The sequence below is a fragment of the Microtus oregoni genome, unplaced genomic scaffold, assembly GCF_018167655.1.
Source record: "Microtus oregoni isolate MIOR12 unplaced genomic scaffold, Mior012 000003F_ref0000135, whole genome shotgun sequence".
Classification (NCBI taxonomy): domain Eukaryota; kingdom Metazoa; phylum Chordata; class Mammalia; order Rodentia; family Cricetidae; genus Microtus; species Microtus oregoni.
Window position 1 is genome coordinate 19,130,360 of NW_024543062.1, and position 12,398 is coordinate 19,142,757.

Below are 12,398 nucleotides of genomic sequence, written 5' to 3' on the forward strand. Positions count from 1 at the left end.
CAGCAACAGCAAAAAAGGCTGAGGACCAGGCATACCACTACCCAGGGGTGCCATGATATTAATGAAACTCCAGTTGAGCCTACACCTAGTATCTCAGAAGAGCTGAGAAAGGCAGGGCAGAGGACAAAGGAAGCCAGCCACTGGTCTTTCTCTGAGTCAACCCCAGTCATAATTTTTAGGAAACAAAACAAAACAAAAACAAAAGAGACAAAAACAAAACAAAAAACAAAAAACAAAACAACAACAACAACAACAACAAAAAAAAAAATCCAAACCAAACGAAACTTCAGAAAACGTGCTAGGGAAGCAGCCCAAGGTCTAAATACTAGACAAAGCTCTGCAGATTAGACCTCTATAGACAAAGGTGTGGCTCAGTGACGTGCCTGCGGGTTTAAAAGCTTGGCTTTGAGAATGCTTAGGACTTAGCCTTATTCCTCATCCTCAAACCAGCAGAGCCTACTTGGTATGCCTGCCTACTCAAACTGACCCTCACACTGAAGGTGCAATTGAGGACCGGTGCCACGAGGCAAGAGGTCAAGAAATGAGTCTTAAATGACAGAAAAGGATACCAAAAAGAGGCTCTAGACTGTGGCACTGCAAAGGAGATTCTGATGGTGGAACATAGACAGGACAGGTGGGACGGGGAACAGCTGATGGCAGACTTCCTTCAGAGGCTGTCAGGCCACAAAGCTACACATAGTTTTGTATTGCTGCTACTACACCTGTACTCCTTCTCCTCTTAGGCTCCAGGGAGGAAGATCAGGAGAAGAGAACAGAGCAGACACAGATACTCCAAATGAGACCTAGCCTGAGGCAAAACTTGAGTGATAGACCCTCTGCTTAGAAAAAAAGTTAAAAATCAGGCTGTGGAGGAAGAGCTGCTGGTAGTGACATTGGAAAAAATGGCTTCCTTTAGCGTTCCCTGGTACATGCACAGTTGACCAGAAAGTTTAAGTTTATTGACTGAAAAAGAAGAGCTCTTGAATTTCTGAGGGATTTCCCTACATCGGCCCAGAGTTTCTACCCAGTAATGAAGAGCAAGGGTGCACAGTTGCCATACAGCAGCAGCTGGGGAGGCGGCACACTGTGGGGCAGGGACTAGGAGAATGTAGGTGCCAGTTCTCTGAGGTAGAGCAGAGGATGGTAGGCTGTAACTGTGCAACATTTACATGGACACCTGGGTAGGGGTACCCCCGTTAGGTTACTGGAAAGCTGCAGCCACACACACAGCCTCCAACTTCAGCCAGCTACTGTGAAACAGGCAGAGGTCAGGACTTCCACACAGGCACACAGCTGTCCCTACTGACTGAGAGGAAACTAGAAACTAGCCAGGTGAGGTTGGCTGGATGGCACCCTTGGAAGTAACTCTTAGAACATCATGGGAAGATGTATGCAGAGCAGCTGAGAGCTGATAACAGTTGGAATAGAGGTAGGAAAATCATGGTTTTCCAAAGCTGGGAAACCTGAGTGAGGTACATATGCTGAATGAAATGAAAAGAAAGGGATTTAGACACATCCTCCCTTAGCACCAGACCTGGCACATAGGTCCCAACACGGCTGTACATCTATTTTACAAATTGAGATAATGTATATGGCTTTTAGAAGGAGCTGGCTCTGGGAGCTAAAGACTATGGTGCTCTGTGCTTTGTTCTACTTGGGGAAAATGAAAGGAGGGTCACACATGTTCAGGCTGCCAAGACCAATAGCAATTAGTAATCTGCAGTCAAATCAGAGACTAGCTCTGGGAATGACCAGAAACAAGAACATGCAGCAGGTGGCATTCAAATTCCTAGGAGTCCATTTGTTCCTTTGTTTACTTTGAAATTCACCTGGAATTTTCATAAAAAGCCTGAGAGGCCTCTGCATATACAACTGCTGTAATAAAGTCCTGAGAAAGACACAAATCAGAACTCTCACAATTCAGCTGAGTGATGGGGAAGGCTCTGTTAACCAATCTCCTTTAAGAAGTGGAACCTAGTTAAGGGGTGGTTACCTGGAGCCCAGGAAAAAAACTGGGACGGACCAGGTGCGCGCTCTCTCTGGGTGATTCTTGCCAGACACAGGGGAATTCTGACTTCTTGTGGCGTGAGTTTCCCCTTATAACAATTAAAAATATAACTGTTTAACTTTAAGCTAGCCTGGTTATTTCTCGAATCAAATGAACAGTTACAGGTGGTGCTCAAAGTGGGGCCGCTTGATTCTTTGGCGGATCTGGCCAGCCACAGCATAGAATTCCCACACAGTGGTCCTATTTAGCTGCTACTGGCTGATTTCCGGGTCTAGTTTTTTCTGGGCTCACAGAAGCTCAGGCAGTGCGGGGATGTGGGAGGCCAAGGCAAAAAGGGCTGAGGTGTCCAGAGCAGCCACCGCCACTGAGGGCAACGATTGAGGAGCCCGCACCCAGCCCATCTCGCCACCACCGTCAGAGTGAGAGGTGCCCGCCTCCCTCTGCCGACTGTCTCGTGTGGCTGTTGAAAAGCCAGAGACTTTAACAGAACACACAGTCTTGCACCTACTCCAGCTGATTAAACCACAGGTGAGCTTTATTATTCTAAATATAATTAATAAGTTACTGATTATAAAAGGGCAATATGTCAGACAATCTAACCATCCAAGGTTTCAATAGCCTTTCACTTATACCATGTGTGAGGTCTTACAAGATGCATATGATGCCTCTTCTACATCACTATTCTTATTTCTAGGGCTTAGTTTTGTCCTTAATATTTTTTTCTTTTTTTTTGGTTTTTTGAGGCAGGGTTTCTCTGTAGCTTTGGAGCCTGTCCTGGAACTAGCTCTGTAGACCAGGCTGGTCTCGAACTCACAGAGATCCGCCTGCTTCTGCCTCCCGAGTGCTGGGATTAAAGGCGTGCGCCACCACCGCCCGGCTCAATATTTTTTTCTTAAAAATAGGGGCTGGAGAGATGGCTCAGTGGTTAAGAGCATTGCCTGCTCTTTCAAAGGTCCTGAGTTCAATTCCCAGCAACCACATGGTGGCTCATAACCATCTGTAACGAGGTCTGGTGCCCTCTTCTGGCCTGCAGACATACACACAGACAGAATATTGTATACATAATAAATAATAATAATAAAATAATAAAAAAATTAAAAAAATATGGTTTGATAATAGAAAAATGATGCAGTCTTTACAGACTGAATCCAGGCTTCTTAGGAAAGAAGTTGGAAATCTGAAAAAGGACACAACCACCTTAACAAACAATTTTCAGTCAGCTGAGGTGCTTTTAAACAAGGCACAAAACTTCTTAAAAAGGAGGTCATACATCTAAAGGAAAATACAAACACTTTGAATAACAAAACTCAGTCGAATGAGGTGCTTTTAGAAATGATACAGACTGGTAACAAACTTTTCAAAAAAGAGATTGCACATATGAAGGAGGATACTAGAACTTTACTTAATAAGACTCGGTCAACTGGGATATTTTTGGAAAAGGTAGACTGATAATAATTTATTTAAAGAGAGATTCAGCACTCTGGAGGAGGAAACAGCTGATTTGGCACATAAAAGTCATTTATTTAAAGAGAGATCCAGCACTCTGGGGGAGGAAACAGCTGATTTGGCACATAAAAGTAATTCATTTAAAGAGAGATTCAGCACTCTGGAAAAGCTGATTTGGCACATAAAACCCAGTCCATGACAGTGGGTGCTGAAACATTATTTCAAAGAATTCACACGGTTGATTGTATTAATCGGACTCTGTCAAAGGGGTATGACAGATTGACTGATAAAACGTCTCTCCAAAAAGGTAATATGCATGCCATGAAGATTATGTCCAAGGATGAGACATTGTCTCTACTGGACAGACTTCATACCTTGAAATCCTCAATGAGGGCATTAGAGCAGAATACCGGACAGGAGGTCCACACATTACAAAAAGCAGTGGTAAACAGATTTGAAAAGATTGAGGGAATTATTGACTTTGATGACCAGGAGCAAAAGGTAAAAAGGCAAAAATTTAACCTCGTCAGTGCATAAAAACCTCTGGGATAGCTTCCCCGGAGTTCTACCTGCGTTTCCAGTAATAACATCAGAAAAAGTATCTGGCTCCAAATACCCTAAAAGTAGTCAAGGAATATACATGGGAGCCCATACATATGACTAATCTAAAAGAAATTAAAAGTGGCTTACGGACTATATTCTTCCTTTGTTAGGAAGACGGCCAAAATCTGGGCTTTCAGTAACAGCCAAACCTCACGATTCGGCTCAGTTAATATCAGCAGTACTAGAAAATAGGCCACAATTGCATTGGAAATGCTTTCTTAAAGAGGAAGCAAGAATTTTAGAACAATAAGAAAAAACAAAAGAAATTGAAATTTCCCTAGATCAAATTCTAGGTAAAGGACTTTACTCTGATCCTCAGGATCAAGCTCTTTATGATGACCACACCCTGTCCCTATGTACCACAGCAGCTTTAAAGGCTTGGGACAGAATTCAGGAACCAGAGAAGAGTTAAATCATACCTTAGGGTTAAACAGAGTTAGAGAGAACCTTAGTGACTTTTTGCAAATACTAACTAGGGCTGTACAAATAGGGTAACTGACCCAGAAGTTAGACATATAATAATTAAATCTTTGGCTTATGAGAATGCCAACATAGAATGTGAAACGATCCTGGGACCTTTAAAGATCAGATCAGTATCCATAGATAAATGGGTCTTGCATACAATAAATGTCAAGACACTTGACTATGGTACTGAAGTTTGGGTAGAAAAAGCATTTCCAATGGTAAGAGAAGACATCAAAATACCAAATGTTTTAATTGTGGTAGAATGGGACATATGAAAAGGGATCGTAGACTACAGATTTCTAGGAATAATGCATCCTCTGGGAATGACAAAAATAGGAGGACTCAGCCTTCAGGTATATGTAGGAGGTGTGGCAAAGGCCGACACTGAACCAATAAATGTAGGTCAATGAAGATAGACAAGGCAACCCGATACTATCGGGGAAACACTGTGGGGGTCCTCTTGCAGGCCCCCGTGAGGAATGTGGTCTAGTCATTCCCAGTTACTGTGAAGAATGTGTCATGCCAGGGAAATTAAAAAGTCCTATGCCTGCTGTCAAAAAGCGATGGATTGGTTTGTGAGTTATTTTTTATAGATAATTACATTGGTATAGATTCTTATATATTGATACAAAGTTAAATAATATTGAATATTGTATGCATGCATGCTTCTACCCATTTAAAACATTTTTTATATATTGATATATATTTACAATACTGCAGTGTACATTTCTACCTCTGATCAAGATACTTTTACATTGTTTACATTTGGAGGTCATTGTCCTCATTTATTGCACAGTTGTTTATTGTCTTAGTCTTTAAGTTATATAGGTATTAAGAACTATAGATCAATAGTCATCCATGTTTGTCATACTTATAGTTAGACTAATCAGGTTCTTTAGATACATAGAGATTATATTCTGCATAGACAGATACTCTTCAAACACTTCAAAGAACTGTAAAAAAAATGGCATTTAAATAACTTAGAGTTCTGTTGAAGTAAGACATAATTGCTCAGAAGACACTCCTGGAGCTTGTTTTCTTCTTGGCAGAACTGGCCTTTTGCCCATACCTCAACCACGGACAAAGATACACAGTATCTGTAAATGGATAAAACAGGACTGTCAAATCCTGTCAGGCTAAGATAGTTTTGAAAAGTTTTTTGCCTTTGAAAATGTTCTGTCAGTCATTTTAGGCCTTAGCCAAAGTTGGCTGCTTTAATGTTGCAAATGAGACTTGGGTGACTGCCCAGGTAGCCAGTTGTCTCTGTCATTGTCGCACATTTTGGAAGTTGCTTGACTGCACTTCCTGCTTACTCAAGTAATACTGTTTCCTTTCTCAGATCTTCCATGGGGTTGAAGATTAGATAGCTTAATTCTGATGCAAGATTTAGACTCCTTGAAGTAGAATGTTTAGTAAAACTTTTGTTATGTGTTCCTTGCTTAATATTGCTTATATTGTTTGTAATTTTATATTCGGTATCTGTTCCTATTGTATATAGTTGTATTGGGTTTGGATCGATCTTGCTTAGACAAAAGGGGGAGGTGATGACGGAAGCTCTGTTAACTTTTAAGAAATGGAACCTAGTTAAGGTGTGGCTACCTGGAGCCCAGGAAAAAAACTGGAATGGACCAGGTGCGCACTCTCTCTGGGTGATTCCTGCCGGACACAGCAGAACTCGGACTTCTCATTCTTGCGGTGTGAGTTTCCCCTTATAACAATTAAAAATATAATTGTTTATCTTTAAGCTGGCCTGGTTATTTCCCAAATTGAGTGAACAGTTACAGTTGAGTAATCCATGCAACCTGGTCATAGCATCCCACACAACAAAGGAGGTAAGATTAGCTTAACCTCTGTGTCTGCCAGCATTCTGTCTGTCCATCAGGACTGAAATATCCCCATTCCAACATTTTGCCTAGTGAACACTATGATGTCACCTCTGCTCACAGCATCTCCAGTCTCCTAACCATTTCTGGTCCTACCACTGAAATATTGGCTGACTCCTTTCCCACTTCCTATTCTAGCTCAGTTCCCACAGTGCCCCTGCTTTGCCACCACACCCATGGTGGCAGCCAGGCTCTGCCCTTACCTGGACCTCTGCTTAAAAACTCATGCCAATCAACCTTCCTGGGGTCACCATGGTCTCACACTTAACTGCTAACTTTCATGCCACTCTGAGCAATGTCTCAGTCTTTCCAAAACCAACTTTCTACTTGTCTGCACATGATCCTGAGCACCAAAACAGTGTCATCAGACTTCATCTGGGATCACAAATCTCAAACGGACACTAAGCTTCCCTATTTTTTCTGAAAGTCCTGGATATACACTCACCCAGTATTTTAATTCACAGCACACCATGCTCTTTTCACAAGTTCCCCTGTGCCTACGACAAGAGCCTTTACTAGCACCCAGGCTGTTAACCTCTATTTGACACTCTGGTTTATTCCCTCTATGGGTTCTATAGAATATGTTCCTGTCTGTTCTCTAGAGTTTCTTCAACCCCCAGCAGTTGCCAGTGAAGAGCCAGCACAAATTCCCTAAAGAGCTCTGGACTCAGGATGCTCCAGTGTGCCCACCTCCCAACAAGGAATAGTCCCCATCCCATAGTCTTTACTTGTCATGACTAATATGGTCTAAAGTACTCCTGCAAACAGAACTCTCTCAGTGATCCAGCCATTCTACGATTCACTGTCAACCCTTACCTGCTTCCCTGCCAGCTCTGTTCTCCAAGTCCCTTCTATTTAGGAGTCTCAGCTTACATGGTCCTGTAATAATCAAGCTCTAATTGCAGTCCTTCACACTCCACAGCTAGCTCTTTCAAACACACTGCTGGGACTCTCCTTTCTGGTTCCTCTCCACCTAAATCCTCAGCCTCACCTTACAAGACAGCACCGGCTGTTCTAAAGCAGGAGAAAAGATCACCTGTAGGTCTATCTTTAGGGCTCAACCACTCAGGTGCTAGTGAAGAAATGCTGACAGCTAGCTTTCTGCAAGATGGGGTTTTTCTAACAGATTCACCAAAAGGACAAACTGCACAAGTATCTGCCTGCCCATCCAGATCTCTACTGTCTCACACTGATATAGGACATAACCTGTTTCCACTGTTACTGTTCTGAGCCTCCCACCAGCTGGGAAATGTCTGCGGCTTCTGCCAAACTTGGTAGGCAGCTACTGCACCAGCTACATGTACCCCCTGGACCTGCAGCCAACCCCTCTGCACATGTCCAGAAAATAATAATGACTTCTTACACAGGATATGCATGTACATGTATACTCTCTCTCTCCCCCTGCCCCCATGCAGACTGTAGTCTTTCCTTCCTGAAAGTGAAAGGCAGCAATTCCGCCCGAGGTCCACATTCCCCGGAGGACATCTAAAATGGAACTGTTCAGAAACATCAGCAGCAATTTCAAGACAGGGACCCTATTACTCATAAGTCGAGTAAAAATGATCCTTTTAAGGAACTGAAAAGCACTCAAGCTTTCTGTAGATCTCTAACTGTGAGTGCTCTGAAGTACCAGCAACTCTTACTCTAGACAGAGTGCCTATGAAGCACTCTGAGTGTGGGAGTAGCCTCTCCAGGTCAGGACTGTGGACATGTCCATCATACCTCATTCAGAGCCAGACCCACAGAGTATGTGATATATACATAGTCAGCCATCCAAAGCATTAGGAGTAGCTTCTGGGGAAAGAAAATAAACAGATACGCTGACCATCTCGCTACCCCAGCACTTCTCAGAAAGCACTTCTCACACTACAGAGGGAAACAGCTACCAGATCACCTTTCTCAATGACAGCTGCAGATGGTGTCATAGTAGCTGGGTAGGACTCCAAGAAAGATGGTGATACATGGGTGGGAAGTGCAATGAGTCACAGCAGCTTTGAGATCTGGAAGGCTGTGCTGGAAGACCCTGAATCCCAGCTCCCTCGGGGCATGCTGATGAGTGGCTGTGAGCATACTTGTCAGCCTAGAAGAGATGACAGTCCTGTTGCTAACCTCTTAGACACATGCACACGGGCCTGTGTTCCATGGATATCCGATTAGGGCAGGCATTATGCCTGCTCTAGAGAATATGAGGACTGCAGCACACATGTCAATCCCAGAATCCTTTGACTAGGCTCTGGGAGAGGTCTTCCCCCAGGAACACAGATGGTGAGCACTTCTAAGCTGAAACCCCTAGACAAGATAGCCATAGGAAGACTAGCAGGGAAGTTCAGTGTGGGGAAGGCAGGGGGTGGAACAGAAGCAGGACCTCGGTCAGAAGCTCCCACCAGCAAGACACACTCCATGTGAAATGACAGGACTTCTCTGTGGAACTAAGTTTCAAGGAAATAAAACCATTCCCATTTTAAACCCAGGTGGTAATGTCTCTATTTTCAGAGACAGGAAGGCACTAAGAGCTAGTCCCAAAGGGCAGACTGACAGCAGGGAATACAAGATGGGACACCTCAGGAGAGACTGCAGTCTTAGAGGAGCAAGAGCTTTAGACAAATATGATCTAGCTCTTATTTCTCATTTACACACTACTCTGAATTCTGTGATGGGGACACACTCTTCCACTTCAACACCCCACCAATGTTGTTTTCTCAGAATCTTCTGGACCTTGCTCCTGAAATCCCTACTCCTCCCTTCATGTGGCTTTTCCTTTAACACCCACTCTGGTCCTGAGCCCCCCTCCTATGTAGCCCGACCACAGTTCAGTAATAGAACCCCTTGCTCTAACTGCAGGACCAAGTGCCCACATTCTTCAAGAGCCATCAGAACGAAAGGAAAGGAAAAAGGAAAGGGGAAAGGAAAGGAAAGGAAAGGAAAGAAGCATACACTGGCATCTCCCCAATCTCATTCTTGACACAGGCTGAGATGTGGTCCTCACACGCCTTTAATCCCAGGGGAGGCAGAGGCAGGCGGATCTCTGTGAGTTCGAGGCCAGCCTGGTCTACAAGAGCTAGTTCCAGGACAGGAACCAAAAAAAAGCTACAGAGAAATATAAAAAAGATTTCATAGATGAAGGTGGGCCTTAATGGTTTTTAAAGTGTGGTCTATTTACAGGCACAAAGGCAAATAAGTGGAGATAGGGCAGAGACTTAGATGTGAACAAGAGCCAAGGCTTATCAAGGCTATTGTCTGCCTCCAGACACTGGAGAAGACAAAACTGTAGCTTCCCTGAGGCTTCCGAAGGAGCAGGGCCACCATTACCTCATAGCAGTCAGAAAGAATAACCACAGCACTTTATGACAGCAGCCTGAGAAACTACTAAAGGAAAAGGCACGCTATTGGGAGCCCTGCTCCATCTGGGGACAGTACACAAAATGGATGTCTCTGTTAGTGATGTGTATGTTCTGTAGGATCCATCCTTCTCCCAAGCCTGCCTCATTCTAAAAGTTGGACTCCCCTCCTGCCTATGTACCCAGAGGGAAGGGGTAGAGCATCTCATTAACATTTTCCTCCAGAAGATAACACTCACAAATGCCTTAACGTCCCCCCTTTTCCACTCCAGTACTTTCACTCTCCAGGAAACAAAGTTCCATAAACAGTGAGTAGTTCTCCCCACCCCCATGTAGGTGGTAGCAGCAGGACAAAGAGTGTGGCCAAGACACAGTATGTGTGCCATGGATACAGTGCAGGTGGCACTGCCATATCGCCATCCACAAGACCCAAACAAGTGTTGTCTCGGGAACACAAGATGAACAGCAGTGCTCTAGGCCTGGTGTTGTGTCTAAGTGGTCTGAGTGGAAGCAGTCACCAACACTCCTCATGACGCACATTCTTCCCACTACAGTCCACTGCCCTATCCACTCCTTAAATCTGACCCAAATGCCAATGTCAACCACAGACAAAACAATGTATGCCTGTGTGTGTATTATTATTATTATTTGATAACTCGGAGAAGCTTGAAGCCCTCCTCAGGACCAGCAGGCTCTGCAGAGATAGTGGTATGTTCAAGCTTGTTCTTGAGAGCAAGCACCTCAGCTCTGAAATCTTGTAAATCTTTTCATATCTTCCACCTGATGTCCAGGGCATTCTTTTGTTCTTCCTTTACTACACATGGATAGAACTTCTTATCCAATGAGCCTTAGGATGGGCAGTGTCTCATATACCAAAGACACCTTGGAATCCGGGTACCTGTTCTTAAGTTTACTAGCACTGTGGTCTCATGCACATTATCTCCAAGATCTAAATCCTCAAATGTTAGAGACAGTATACCAGAGCTATAGGATCCTATGGAGAACAGTTTTTTTTTTCCTTGCTTCTATTCTCTACCCTAATTGCAGCCCTTCCTCAAGGATTTTCTTTCCATTTCTAAACAGTGATAAAACATTTAAAGTTTGCCAAAAGGCATAATATAGAGATCAGAAAACAACTTGCAACAATCAGTTCTCCCCTTCATCATGGGGATCAAACTCAGGTGGTCAGAACTGGAACAGGAACCATTATTTGCTGAGCCATCTCGCTGGCCTGGAATTAACATTCTCGTAAATTTTTAATTTTCACTTCTATTATGGGAGACATCAAAGCCTGTAACCATAGAACTTTAAAGCTCTTTGATAATTTTTCCAAGCCTGAAGAGGCTCAGAGACACCAAGGGCTGAAAATCTACCTAAAACTCACCCTGGAAGAGGTTTGGGCACATGTGAACAGAAGCACAACTTGCATGTGCTTTTTTGATTCCTACCATCAGACTGTTATCAACATAAAGGGGTGGGGAGACAAAACCAACCTCAAATCCCCTAAGATGTATCTGTTTTAACAGAGTGTAATTTCCAAATGGGAGCTTACTAAACTTGCTCCTAAGCTGCTTCCCTGAAGGATGGGCACCCCACTCATAAGTGAGTGCAGCCCTCCTCAAAAGCAGTCAGGAAGTCTCAGAGATCAAAATACACCAGGTTCTAATTTGGCAGGTCTGAGAGGAAGCACAATTCCAAGGTTCCCAATCTCACCAAATTCAATGAAAAGACCATTTGGTACTGAGACCTATATGCTATCCCCCCCCATGAGATGACTCCTCCCCCAGGTCTAGGCACGCAACAGTCAGGTAACCTTCCTCCCATCATCAATACCACCATTGCAGAAAGCTGCAGGTGAACACCAAGGAGCAGCCTTAGCTAAGAGCTCTGGAACATCCATCTTCACTTAGCCATCTGCTTAGAAGAATCTCAGCAGGACTTGCCACTCAATGACTAGGACTATAAAATTTGGCCAGGGTCTCCTTTGCTTCTGTCAGTACCAGCGGCCCAAAAGACACCTTTCCATTGTCTAGGGAGGGTTATGCTACAGAGTCCTCCTCATATTTACTTCATTTGGCACTCCAATTTGAAGATACCAGTTCTCTTCTTTCTCATCAGTCACGTCAGATGGGTCCTGGACCACTGCCCCACATGTCACAGTGAGGCCCCACCTATAAGGTTCACCAGCTGTCCCAACTTTCCTAATATAGCTGCTAAGGCTCGCACCTCTGTGCCCCAAACCTGACCTCCAGCTGATGGCAAACCACCCCTTCTCAGGATGGTGTCCTGTCACAGAAGGAAAATAGGCCTTCTTTCCTCCTCAGGGCCAACTATAGATAGTCAGAGCTAGGTATGAGTCCAACTCAGATTAGTTTCAGCATGTACTGGGGTTGCATGAGTTTGTTTTGTATGGTTGGACTTCTAATACTAGAGGTCCACTTTCTACTTTGCTAAAGACTGTCTTGTTCCTCTGGAGCTGGCTGCCACTGGGCAGTATCTCAGCAATGGGTCATTAATGATTCAAATGCTCCCTTAGCAGCTGGCTTCTCCTGATGGATTCTGAGTGTCCTGCTTCCATTGTAACAGAAGATGCATCCCTAAGGGTTTCAAAATTCCCTTTAGGTTCTGAAACCTTTAGGCTGCTTTTTAGACTTG

At 44.0% G+C, this 12,398-nt stretch overlaps 1 protein-coding gene across 8 annotated transcripts in view; it reads right to left on the reverse strand.

The window, feature by feature from the left end:
* Positions 1-12,398, reverse strand: part of Znf664 (zinc finger protein 664) — a 31,380-nt gene that overhangs the window by 6,134 nt on the left and 12,848 nt on the right. The window lies entirely within an intron of this gene.